This window comes from Saccoglossus kowalevskii, chromosome 13, assembly GCF_978046115.1.
Source record: "Saccoglossus kowalevskii chromosome 13, keSacKowa6.1, whole genome shotgun sequence".
Classification (NCBI taxonomy): Eukaryota; Metazoa; Hemichordata; class Enteropneusta; family Harrimaniidae; genus Saccoglossus; species Saccoglossus kowalevskii.
Genome location: NC_140653.1, coordinates 14241471 through 14256518, shown reverse-complemented (window position 1 = coordinate 14256518; position 15048 = coordinate 14241471).

Here is a 15048-nt window from a genome sequence, read left to right as displayed (position 1 = left end):
CATACTCGTACTATTCGAAATGCTTGTTAATATCGGGCATATGTATACGCAGTCATGCTGGACTGGAAAATAAGTATCCGCTCTCTGTTTGAAAGCCCGAATGCTAAATGTTCGTGTATGACGAGCTAGACGTACAGCGGGGCGTCAGCTGAATCTATGGCGAATTTCATTACACCGTGTTTTATATTTATTCTTTGTTCGTGGTTTGAATAATTGATTGTCTTTGTTTGTCTCTGTGTTTTAATTGTTTATGTTATATAGTGAATGATAACAGTCTGTTTTGAAGTGCACGTTCAAATTTCAATATTATAGTATCAAGAAACTCTAACTTTAGATTGAATACCTATGTAAGTAGACGACATGTCAACTAATTTTATTATCGTCTCCACATGATATACGGTTGGGGTCAGCCCAGGGTAATAATACTGATTATATTTAATTCAACGTAGATGTTTTACTATTTTATTCTTTGGGTTATGGCAGTTTTTTTGTAAGCGTATTACAGTAATCGGGAAAAACAATTTGTCATACTAATTAAAACGCCATGAAAAAAAATCTGAGATATAAATCCTGCAGAATACTAACGTTATTGGGAATACTGGGAGATAATTGAGGTTGATGGTAAAAACAATGCTACAATGAGTTGTTTGTGTGTTTTTCCCTACTATACCCAGATGAAAGCATCTCGTGCTGCGTACTGTTGCTGCACTGGGGTCTCATTATGCCAAGAAGTCTTTCATTGATACTACCAGTTTATCAATTTTTATTGAATTTATTAAATTTACATATTAACATCACTTATTTAAAAAAGAAAATGCGTGATTATGTTAATAGTCCCGGGTAAGCTGTAACACATATTGACTAACAATTTTGTGTTTTAATGAAATACTCGATAAACCCAGTGTGAATTCATGTGAATCAGTGTAACATTTTCTCGATTTGAGTAAAACATATCTGTTATATCAGCGTTCATATTGACGCTGTCGGCATGGGTCGAAATAACCCACGAAGAGTACAGCATTCTCGAACAATTGATTCTCTGACAAGGACATAGATCACTGGTATTATTGAGTACGTAATCAGCTGAAAATAAAGGCACGATCTCCGACATACCTAATGACTTACCCGTGGCATACGGCGGTATGGTTATTTATAGTACGGTTCTTAGTAAATTTCATAAATTGGGCTTTCCACCATATGCAGGTAATTCCATGGTTCGTATATATGCACTTTTGATTTGGGAGCGCCATTCAACCATATAAATCGTGCGTTCTTTCGTATTCGTAAACGGGCAGATACAAATCTACAGCCAAATCTTTATTTGTTTATTTTATAAATCAAAAAGTATTAATTAATACGCATGCGAAGTAACTGTTATTAATGTTACCAAATCAATCAGTGCGCATGCGTTTTACAAAATGTATTGTTTCATTGAATGCGTACTCAAATGCATGGTAATAGAACTTACAGTGTTTTTATGTTATGATGAATCAGGTGCATGTAACAAACAACAAAAATGAATATTACACGTTTAAAAAGACAATTGACAATTCTAGGTAAAATGTCTCTTTTCTATATTGTGTGGCAACTTGCGACAAAATTGCCAATACCAGTAACGTTATGGCCTCTTCAATTAAAATGTAGTGAAACCGAATTATACGATCAAATCTCGTTTCATTCGTCACGATGTAGAACCACTGTCATATTTGTCATACGTATTACGTACAATTCAGTGCAAGGCAATGTAGTGCCATATAATTAATAACATTCAACTGCATCACTGTCTATCATATCATTTTTAGAACCAACAGATGATTATTTTCCCCATTTGTAAAAAAAAAAAAAAAAACAAAAAAAAAAAAACATACGAATTGTGTGCATTCAGTGTCGATCTTACATAACCTTAACTGATTTGTTCTTTCGCTGTGTATGGGTGATTTGAAAATAAAGAAAACGGCCTTAACATATATTTCTTCTGATAACGAGCCTGTCCGACCGGTAATCCACTCGTTCTTTCATCCGTTTATTTGTTCGTACCATTCAGACTGGTAGGGAAGCGTACTTTCTATGAGGATGATAAGAATCCCTGAGTGTAGCCCTTGTTGGATAATGGCTTTAATCAAATTGAAATTCGTTCTTAGTCGAATCTTTAGGGATTGGATGCAAATTATTATGCTCCTATTTTTGTTATAGCTTCTTGTGCATATCTCATTACATTAGCCATAATTGGGATCCGCTCGACACTTAAAATAATAACAATGTAAGACACCGTCTCTGATATTTACAAAGTTCATGACCATTTCCATCTCAGAGGACGAGTCAGCTTATGCATGATAAGATCAAATCCAGGAAGACGCCATCGTTAAACACATGGTTTTTTAATATGATGCCAGATATACTTCGAAACACAGAAGACACCGTTAGTAGGAGTATGCATTCCGTGTTGAAAGTTGGCATAAATGCGTTTTTAGAATAATTGGAATGCGTTGAATTCGACATAGATATTCGTAAGCCGGTTGAAATAATTGGCTTTATTCACCTTTGGCACAAATCATGTGAATTATCACATTTCTTGGGAACATTTATATCTCGCTGGCAGAAGACGTGAGGTCGCCACTGTGTATGTGTACCCCCGTGTGTGCAATGAATACATACAATAAATGAATTACCATCAATCAGACATATTTTAAAACCCAACAAGCTGGCAAATAAACAATTGTGTTTACAACACTGTATTTTGAGTACATTTTACAAATCACGCAGTATAACTGATTTAGCGCATGTCGCACCAGCGATTCTGCGATTGAAATAGATGACGACTATTAGAGGGCGTAGGCCAACACAACTTCGATGTCGTGGTACCTACTTATACACTGGCTTCGTCAATTTAATTTGAAGTAGTAGACAAGGTCAACATAATATCCCCGTCAAGAGATAAATCTGTAAGACCTGACATCTGACCCCAATCATAAGTGTAAGATGATCAGGCACGTGATGATCACGATTCTCGTCAAAGTCGTCGATACATTTACAGTGTCGTAATCGGAACCAGTATTGAGTCTTCATTTTGTGTGTTAAAACAAAATGCTGCACTTTTGACAAGGTCGCACATGTTATGGTACTTACACTAGTAACTGTATTGTTATATAAATAATCACGTCAGTCTTGTAGGATGAGGTTGTTTGTGTTATCTATAACGATGTCATATAATTTACACAAAACTACAATAACAACAGTTTCAAAAAAATATTGTATATTGGGAATATTGTTAATTTCACTCTTGAATAATACACGGCCGAACTTGTCACGGACTACCAAGCGGAACTACGAGACACTTCATCGTTCTCACTAACAATATTTTACGATCAACAGCGGACAATATGCGCTTAGAAACAATTAACCTAAATGAAGTCCACTTTAACAGTAACTCTTGAATAATACAAGGCCGGACTTGTCACGGACTACCAAGCGGAACTGCGAGACACTTCATCGTTCTCACTAACAATATTTTACGGTCGACAGCGGACAATATGCGCTTAGAAACAATTAACCTAAATGAAGTCCACTTTATCTGAATATTTGAAATCTGCACATTCTGGCTTTTTTGTCCCTCAATTCCATAATTTGAGCTCGGCTTAAAAATGCAAATAATCAATATGCATGACGGATACAATATTTGGAAAACATTTTAAAAATATGATGCCAATACTCAACGTCAGTAAACAAACAAACAAACCCGAACAACTAGATCATCCACAAGTAAATTTGCAATTTCAGAAAAACAAAGGAGATAAACAACACAGTTCAACAGTCAATTCCAAGAAGTGATGTCAGGTGAGCACATCCTGCATTATGATTCCGGAAAACTTAATAGTTACATTTTTTTCGCCATTTTCCGAAAACTGTGCCCACAAAGTGCCCACAAAAATCCCTATTGTCATGTAAATCTTGGGCAAAAGTCTTGAGATATTGCAAACAAATTTAACATGTCATTAAATGGAATTAAAAAGAAATTATCGGGGTTTTTTCGTATGATTTCGTTGAGCCACCCAAAATCCATTTAAGTAGCGAAGCTTTTTTTAAAAAACATCACAATGACTAATGCGAGAAATCAACAATATATAATCTCTAAACATAGAATGAAAAGTGAGTTTATTACTGGTCTATGTCAGGGGGGGGGTGTTGCCATATTTTGAAAATATTTTGAAAATTATTTCGATGGCCGGTGGGACTCGATCGCATAGATATGGTTGTGCAATTTTAGTATTTTTATAATCAAATATTACACAGTTTGTCGAAGAAACTAGACAGATGTTATTTGCACATTTTAAGGTAAACAAAGTAAAATATAATGAAATAAAAAAATTGCACAGTCATGGCGGGCAAGATTTGTGTGTAACCAAATTACTAGAAATGGCAGTTTCTGTAATTTTCACTATTCACGTTATAGTATTTGTCTTCAAGAATCACAATTTGCGACTTTGTCTGGTAAATCGCGTCCGAGAACGCATGAACAAGGTAAAGTATAATAAAATCAACGTTTGCACATCTGGGAAAGATGTTTCGGTAACCAAAATACCAAAAATGGCAGTTTCTGTAATTTTCACTATTCACGTTGTGGTATGCCGATTTTCAAGAATCGTCATTTACGTAATGTTGTGTTATAGTAAATCGCGTGCGTGTATACATTTTCAACCATTGTCCTCATGTAAAACATGCCTAAATAGAACGTGGTCAAACGTTCACTGATAAGCATCAGTACGATCTGATAAAAATAGGTTGAGATGTTGTAATCACCCACAAAGTTTTACAAAACAGATATCGCTTCCGATTTCCTATGCTATATAGAACCGATACAATCATTCACCAGCTGGGGATTATATGTAATAAATAGCAAAACACAATAAGTGATTTTTCCTTCATTGCGAGATCTCGCATAATGCGTGACGTGAATTGAATGCGTGATGTGAATTGGACGTCGGCCACAAAATCGTATGATTTGATTTTGAACTTGAAGTACAGAGAGGGACATGGTGTTGAGACTTTTACTGTATCGAAAATGACCATTGTCAAAAAAGTATAACACATTATTAAACCTAAAAAGTATTTAATCACGTGATGTTTTGACGTAATTACAACACTATTATATTTGTCTCTCTGTGTTCACGTTCGATTTCAACGAAAAAACAGATTTATTGACATCACTGCACAACTATTCAATTATGAACGTTTGCTAGTAGTCTCTTGTCAGGAATTGTTTCATGTTTGTGATAGCATGATGAAAAATGTGATGCATATGACAATCGATACGTCGTCAATTGTTGAGTGCAAAATACCATATTTATATACATTAATCTAATTAAAATAACTTGCAAAAATAACAACTGTGTGACTCTATTAAATCAGTGAAAACCTTTGTCAAAGTGTAAGCCTCTATTATAATATAAATATGTCATCTAATCACAAACAGTTTGATTTCCCCCGTCATTGCATCAGGAGCAAACAAATCACCTATAAACTTTTGACTGCTCAATGAATAATCAGTTCTAAAATAGTTGTTTCCATTTCAGGCGAGTGTGATTGGTTACAACAGTCGGAGGCATCTAGCATACAAGTGTCTCCAAGATTTTATCATGCATGCCAATATATATTCAGTATTTGGTTAAGATTATCGTAAAAAGGTTAAGGTATCGTAAAAAATGAGATTATCGAAAAGATCACCGATATTTTGGAAATCATTGCCATCAAGCTCAGGCTAACATAATCAATTAATATACAAACAAACTACTGCCAAACACAAGTTTATTTGCTAATTGTGTGATAAAAAATGTGTTAGTCAGCTTAACTACACTATTAACGTATAGAACAAATAGTCCTCGCGTACATCAGTAGTGTACAACCTTTACAGTTGATTATAATCAAATCTGTAATTATGGGAACTTCCCGTTTTTCAGGCCGTTAGCCAACACAAATCGTTACAATAAACTTTGCATTAAACCTGTAATCGTAATTGAATTCAATCTATTCATAACATTTCAATTATGTGCTTTTAAATGAAGGATTGATTAAATTAGATGTTTTGTATGAACGCCATTATTTGAGACAAAATGTGTCTGCGCTGCACGCACATCTTAAATTTAGCTCAACAATTTGCTAATGGTTGTTGTAATTTCAGGGACGGCTATTGTGAAAATGCATGGGGGTCTGGACCCTCTTAACATGTAATATGTGTTACCGAGTAATGATAACACATTTAGACAAGTCAACTATTGTTTTTTTGGACCGATTTTATATTATTGGGCTAATTATATTTACTTAATGTTATTTCAATTCCCGCGATGATGATTATTAAACATCCTAAGCTTGTAACTAATTAATTACATCTACATATGCAACACTTGTACTAGACAACAGCTGTATATCTTGTATATAGTACGGCGTCATTGTAACAACATATTTGCTGCTAAGTTAGCATTGAATAAAATTATGTTTTTTGCTGTGTCGGTACACAGTAATCGAATCTCTGCAAAAGAGCCGAAGATAGTTTAAGACAAGGTAATATTCGTTACATAGGACCATAGAAAACCATACAGAGTATAAGGCAATTCGAGCTAAGACTGATACTGAACATATACTAATATAAGAGCGAAATTCCCATCGTATATAATAGAAAGACTATTTTTATCACATTATGAAAACTCACTATCCTAAATGTAATTGTTTTTTTTTGTTAATGTTTCAACAGTATTCATATCAAAGATGATATATGACTTATTCAGCTTATGTCGCAAAACAAATGTTGAGATATTTACAAATAATTTCACTATAGAAACCAGGGGAAAATGAACATTTTCCATGACAAAATAATCCGGTGACCCATTTGTTTAATTTTTTTGTTTTAAAAAATTCTATCGAATGGATGCTGAATATTTAAAATATTCATCGTTGTTGTTGGATTTATTAAGTTACTGCTTAACTTTCTTATTTCCTCATGGAACTCTGCCTGATATATATTTTTTCTTGTAGTTGTATAATAAATCATGACCTCAAAATATAACAAGGTCTTGTGAATTGTACAGGAAATATTTGTGCTAATCCTCGTGTAGTTGTATTACATAGCACAAATACACACATCGAACACACACTTCGACCAGTCGAATCTGTCGTGTCATTTGCCTTACACGAGAAATTGAGTTTGAAGTTTTACCCGGATATGTGTCCAGGTATTGTAAGTCGCATGAGGAACACGTATGCCACGAAAAATAAACATACATAAACTCCCACAGTGAGCTTGTCATTTGACGTCAAAATGTGTCCAAATTATTCTTCCCTGTGTCTTGGTAGGACAATATTTGACAATTGTTTCTTTGACTAACTTAAAAGTTTTGGCAGTTTACAAAACACATGTACTATTAAAATAATGGTCACGTGATAGTTGCGGTAATTATAGTCAATATTTTTTTTAGTTATCAATGAATAATTATTTCAAACCGGATACAAATCGTCCATCAAATTCGATTGGTTGACCTTCGCAATAAAAACAATCCATCCAAATGAAAATCTGTTACTAACCATTCCATAGCAACAGATGTTGATCTCTCCCACAAACTGACCGATTGGTTCTTGTGTCAGGGTAACTCTTTCTACAATGTTTGAAAATGTGTCCATGACATTTCCTAAAATATTGTTTTGATGATAAACCTTTTCTTACGGTGGCCCACAGGTGTCCTATTCATATCCTATCCTATCACAAACTTCGGTGGCTCATCATGTTTTATTTTCCATAACACGGACTTAATTGCTCGAACACAACTTACAAAACAAAACTTCAATTCAGGCAAATAATATAGTGAATCTGGTCTAATTACAGTGTAGTGCCCTGACCTTCTTATGTGTGTATTCCAGTGCTGTAATACATAATCCAAATCTGTTAGAAGCAAACTTGCAAAGCAAAACCACAAACACTCTTTTTGTAATTTGCTGCTGGTATCCAACATTTGTTGAGCCTCCAAGTCCTTGAACAAATTAATCTACCATGTAGAGCAATTTCTTCTTCTATAAGCTCTGCTGCCGATGAGCCCGTGAAAATATGGGTAAAATGCATGTAGTTTCTTCACTCGTCTGCCATCCATGTCAAACATACAACATCTGTTTTGACAATGTGTGGTGACACCCACACCCTGGTTTTCCATGCTGCTCAAAGCTAGGTTCGCATGGTGGTAGTTTGTTGAGTGACTTTTCTTTCCTTTGAGCCATTCTTGCTCTCATTTTACTAAGGTTTGTTTGATCCAGTAAAACCATTACATCTGTATCGGACGCCTGCACTACAATATTTCCCATTACTTTGTTTCTTTGGAAACTGAATCAGCATGCATAGCATGCAACATCATTCTAGTGTCTGCTTCCTCGTGACTGTGAAAAAGGTGAAATGTGTGCCTTTGGCATTCAAACATTTGGTGACAGTGCCATCAATAAAACCTCCAGCCAGATATATGGTGTGTTGCGGATTCTCATTAAGATTTAATGACATATATTTACTACATACTGAGACAAGAAGACTGCAAGTGCTGCTTAATTACTTGGACTGCTTAGACATTTTCTCTATGGTGGCTCTGCTCGTCCACCAATGAGTTGATACTGCCTTCTCACACAGTATATACACAGTATCCCAAAGCAGTCAGCTGTGGCAGGCTAACTACACTCTTCACCTTGTTCTCTATCGATTCGACCATCTTCATGGAATAGTGAAGTTGGTATTGCTGTTATTGGGTATTGTAGGAGAAAGACGATGATTAGCTCTCGTGTCTTTGCTATGAAACTCTACGGAATATCAACTCTGAATTTATCTTCACATATATATTTTTCCTTTGCAGATCTTTGTAGTTTTTGTCATATCAGAGAATGTGAGAAGGCTAGATCCTGGGATCGCACCATATATTGTTTTCTTGGATGTTGATGAGAGTGATGATTGGATAAATGTTGCACATTTCTCTTTGTCAGTGGCATTTAGTAAGGATGCTTGTACATCAGCACTTGCATGCAGTCCTGTGGCTATATTGATGAGGACACTCTTAGGATGGTCAAAGTTAGTTTTACTCGTGTAGCTTGCATAGCAGCTTCTACGGTACAACACTGTATTCTCCGGTTGATCACTGGTTGACTGAGAAGAGCAACATATCTCTGATAAACTTGCAATTGTTCCTTCCGCTCCTCTGAGACGCTCGAGAACATCATCATTTCCTTCTCCAGATGTTCTGAACAAAGAACATTTCATTAATTAATGATTGTACAGCGTTTTGATCTACTCAATACCAGTTAGGTACTCACCGATTCTGCTGTTATTATTGAAAGACTATTCTATAATCGTATTATCATTCCATGGAGATACACGATTCAGTGTTTATGATTTATGTTCCTTCAAGTTAATTTTAAGTTGTCACTTGTTAAACATAAATGTAGTGAACAATTAAAATTAGAATGAAAATTATATCACTTATGAAACATATACATTTAATATATTCATAAGGTATTTTGATTAAATAACAACAAATTACTTCACTTACTAATCATATATACATATAATAATTAAGTTATGTTAAACTAGAATTAAGAAATGAGAAATTGATTAAAAATATTAACAAGGAAATTCAATGAATCGTCAAAAAAAATTAATTGATACTCATATTGAGTATACCTGAAAACAATTACAAAATTTAATAATAATAATAAGCATTAAGTTATAAATAAATACAATTACAACAAGGGTTAATAATATACCATACGCATTCATGCAAATCACTTATTTTGTTCATGGTATCAGACTGCTGCAGAAAGGCCTACTTTTAAAAATACAATACAGCTACGGCAATAATAAATATTTATCTTCTTGTTCCTATAAATATATAAAACAGTAACTAAAAATAAAAAACAATTCTCACAATCCATTAAAAACTGCAATATAAAAATATGACATGATTATGGTAACCCCAAAACAATTTGTAAGGCATCCAAAACTACATACATTAGCCATACTTAATTTATGCTAATATATGCTAATTTATGTAAAATCGACATAATTTGTTGGAATAGTATAACTAATGTCATCTCAGATGCATGTATGTGTGTATAAGTACAATTGTGAACTACATATTTGAAAATCATTAGTAATAACCCCGGGGTAATAAATAACATGCAAAAATTGAACAAAAAGTTGGCAAAAAAACATTCCAAAAACCGAAATAGTATATGGGTATATATCCCTGTTTTTCCAAAAATTTTACCAAGTTACATTACCACAACAGACCTTTTCTGAAAGCCAATGAAATATGCTTCAAAAATGGGATATGATGTGCTAGTGTGTAGTGGGATGCATTAAACAAACAAAAATTCCGGTCCCACACTCTCGCCTAATAGTTATATAGAGAAATACATTCGAACGTGCGTGTTTAAAAAGTTGGGTGACGGCTAATTATCGGGCCTTTTCAAACTGAATAAACCCGCAATTTCCAGAATATAATTAAGTATTTTTGTTTATTTTGTGTTTATTTCACATGAAAGTGTTTTTCAATACCAGTTTACCTACAATTACCTTTCTTGTTGTCTTGTGGATGGTTTGTAACAATTTTAATAATCCCATACTAATCATTGTTTTAATGTATACTAAATGTATAAAATGCCCGGTTTGCTTGATTTGTATCTTATCAGATTTTGAAGACTTCTCTGTAGCTTGTGCACAAAACCGGGAGTTTAAAACAAAATGGTGAACATTTAACACACATTAAATTGGGCACTTCACTTAAAAATCATCTCGTAACTTGGAAAAATGAACATTAAAATTATTGTTTGGGTTTGTATTATTCAGTTTATTGCCGTTCATTTCGCGACGATTTTAATTATTCGCCCACTTCCGGAGGCGTTTCTCAATTATTCAAATTTGCCATTAAAAAACATCTTGATCCTCGAACTCGATCCTAATATTTTTTTAATTTACAGACCGATATCAAATTTCTCGTTTTTATCGAGGCAGAACGGCTGCACTTTTATCTCGTACAGTTTTGCCTAATGGCCTAAATAACGGTTTGTAATCTGCGGTAATGTTTATAATTGGTTAAAATCGTATCTCTTCGAACATTAGCAGCATGTAGAAATAGATTCTGTATCTTCAAAGTTATCTATTGTCTTTTTAGTTCGTGCTCAATGCTGCTTGAGGCTATTATGTAAGCATGATTGTGATTATATGCGCTACGCTGATGTTACCAAAATCTACGTAGTGTGTGACAAATATTTGTTATCATCATTGAAATCTTGTGCAATGGTATTTGTAAACGGATGATGTCCAATCAGTAATTAGCGGCAATAAATCATAAGTTATTAAATTTACGTCGGCTTACAAGAAAGACTCAATGCATGTACAACATTGCTCCAGTAGCTAATAAAAAACTAATAAATGCATTTGTATTATCTAAATTAGGGTACACACATACTCTCTTATATGGAAGCAGTATCTAGACAAAATTCGGTACAGAATGTCTCATCAATCAGTCGATTTAGAAAATCTAATCACATTGCATAACTACTCAAAACTCATTCCCGTTTCCGTATCGAGTATATCACTAGATACAAAATATATGTAATCATTTTTGACTCCCATGTGCGAAGCACAAAATGGGAGTCTTTGCAGTTAGTGTGTCTGTATGTGTGTGTGTATGTGTGTCCGACTGTTCCACTGCTATCTCAAGAACCATACATCGGTTTTTGATGAAACTTGGTGCATAGATGCTCTGGGCCAATGCGCAGATTTGATTAGGTTTTGATAAAAATCCATGCTCGTTAATTACCTAATTTGCATGATAATTAGCTAATTTTTAGCTGTTCTATGACTGTTCCACTGATATCTAAAGAACCACTCATTGGATTTTGATGAAACTTGGTACATAGATGCTCTGAACATATGCGCAGATTTGATTAGTTTTTGGTAAAAATCCGTGCATATTAATTACCTAATTTGCATGATAATTAGCTATTTTTTAGTGGTTCCATGACTGTTCCACTGATATCTAAACAACCACTCATTGGATTTTGATGAAACTTGGTACATAGATGCTCTGAACTAATGCTAGGTTTTGATTAGTTTTTGGTAATAATCCGTGGATACTAATTACCTAATTTGCATAATGATTAGTCAATTTCCGTTTTTTCCACTGATATCTCAAGTACTAATCATCACATTTCAATGAAACTTGGTACATAGATGTCATACGACACTGCACAGACCTGATAGTTTTTATGGTAATATCAGTACATATAATTACCTAATTTGCATAATTAATTAATTTTCAGCTTTTGATATAAGTAGTGAGCATTACATTTCAATGAAACTTGGTACTTACATACTCAAGGACTATGCAGAGATTGATTGTTTCGGATAAATATTTGTACATATTAATCACCTAATTTGCATAATTAATTTTCAGCTTTTCTACTGATATCTAAAGTACTAATCATCACATTTCAATGAATCTAGAATTATGCAGAGACCCAATTAGTCTTCAGTAAATATTTGTGCATATTAATCACCTAATTTGCATAATTAACCAATTTCCAACTTTCACACTGATATCTCAGGTACTAATCATCACATATCAATGAATGTTTATACATGGATGCTGTAGGATAATAGACAGACCTGGATAATTGTGGGTTAAAGTCTGTACATATTAATCACCCAATTTGCATAATTAACCAATTTTAAGCTTTCACACTGATATCTAAAGTACTAATTATTCCATTTTAATGAAACTTAGTACAAAGATGCTCTTGGACAATGTACAAACCTAATTAGTTTGGGGTAAAAATCTGTTCATATTAATTCCCTAATTAGCATAATAATTCATATTTTTTTGGTTCTAATCACATTTCAATTAAACTTGGTACATAGTTTTTGTTACATTGCGCAGACCTCATTAGTTTTACACTCAAATCTGTTCATATTAATTTTCTGATTTGCATAATTAGTTTTCAGCTAAGTAATTTCAAATTATATTTAATGTGTCTCCAATACTCTCAGCACATGGGAGTTCTTTCTAAGCTTTCTTTGATAATGATTATCCAAGCATGTCCGGATTATCTTAAATCCATTGTGACATTTTATGAACCGTCAAGTACCCTCAGGTCATCGGTGAGCATTTAACTACAGCGTAAAGATAACATTATTACAAAGTAAACATGGCCGGCGTGCCTTTTTTGATATGCTCAGATTTTATTAAATGAACTATCTCTGTCATTACATTCGTGTCCATTGGCAGTATGGGTGGCAACATGGGTAAAATAGTCCTATAAATTCGAATGGACGGTTCTCATGACCATACAGAAACAACTCAAGTGCATTTCAAACTGATCTTAATGAAAACATTTTCACATCGAATAATAATTTTGTAATATTATCCTATGTCAACCGTACAGAGTATCCAAGCGTACGATTTGGTAAAGAAGCTAAAAAACTTTACTGAAACATTTACAAGCTGTTTACAAGTCAAAGGATTCAAACGTAATGTTGCTGACATCTTTAGGTATATCTTTAGTGGGAATACCATATGCAATGTCTGTGTCATCATAAACATGAACAATACAAACAGCAGATATTTTCAATCACAAAACCAATATCGCACTGTGATTTATCGCAGCGTGTGTGCCTATATCGTTTCCCACGTTGACAATCGTGAGTTAAAATTTATCTACAATTCATTTTATGTCTCAACTTTAGTGTCCCACTGGACAAAGGGGTCGCTTGGTTGTAACGGTAAATGCAACGTCGAGTTAAATCGATTATTGGTATCATATTCTATTTCGGTCATCAGATCGGAATAGCGTAAATAATAGTGCTTCCGCTAAGTAGACTATATTTACATCCTGATTACATACAACAGTATAGGGTCGATTAATAATGTCGCAGCAAATGGATCACGAATTTACTTGTAACTTTAGTAGGATGATCGCTGAAGTCATCACACCAACAAGACTCTGATGATGGAACTATTTAGAGGAGTGACGCTGTGAGATCGACAAATGGTTTCACCCAAGACACAACCTATTACCAAGGAAGCAGCCTTATGGCAAATAAACTGAGTTGCTCAGCGTGCGCGCCGAATTGAGTGCCGATTATCAGTGAGTATAGTTCGATTAGCTTTATTTTTGTGAATATGTTGTTCCCCTGTAAGTTATTTTTAAGAAGGCATTGCGAGGGGTTGTATATATAAATGTTATTTTGTGCTTTTTTTTTTGTTCCAGTACAAACCCTCGTTTACATACATTTTCATAATTTTGAATGGCAGATGGTGAATGAAATAGGTTTGTCGCGTCGACATCATATATAGTGTTGTCCATTGCATGTATGTTTCAGAATCCTTCAGTGTATATATCCTTATACAAGAACGCTGCCTTTTTGTTGGCAGTTACTTACCGTGCATTATAGTACCACGAGACTTGTGTGCGAGACGGAAATCATAGACTTAATTCACAGGCTTTCAATCTCGACATTCTGGAAATCTTAATTTTGACACAATATTGATTTGTCATTCATATTGAGTAGGAAAAAGGCCAACTTAACTCAGTATTACAAAAATTAAAAACAAATGAAAACAGGAAAATGTCAAAAGTCGCTGCTTCTGATCCTTCAAAATTCTTAACAATTATATATCATAATTGTATAGTCGCTTGAAAGGCTTTTATGTCATGACCCTTTATGTCGTCTCTAGAGGTACGGCTTGTAAATAACGTGGTACTCTTCTTTTTAAATTATTTAAATATTCAAAAGGTTGTTACTTGCATATCAAAATATTATTAGGCATGGACATGACTTGCCCAGATATACAACAGAGGATTTTATCAAGAACTTATCGGTTAGAACTCGTCTAAATAAATGATGTTTAACAATGAGTGTAATAACGTGAGTTATGGTATGATTTTTATTTTTTAATTGCGTGTTGTCTACTCTTAGATTTGCCAGTTCCCTTCACGTGGTTTCCAATTGGATTTAGATCATTTCATGGT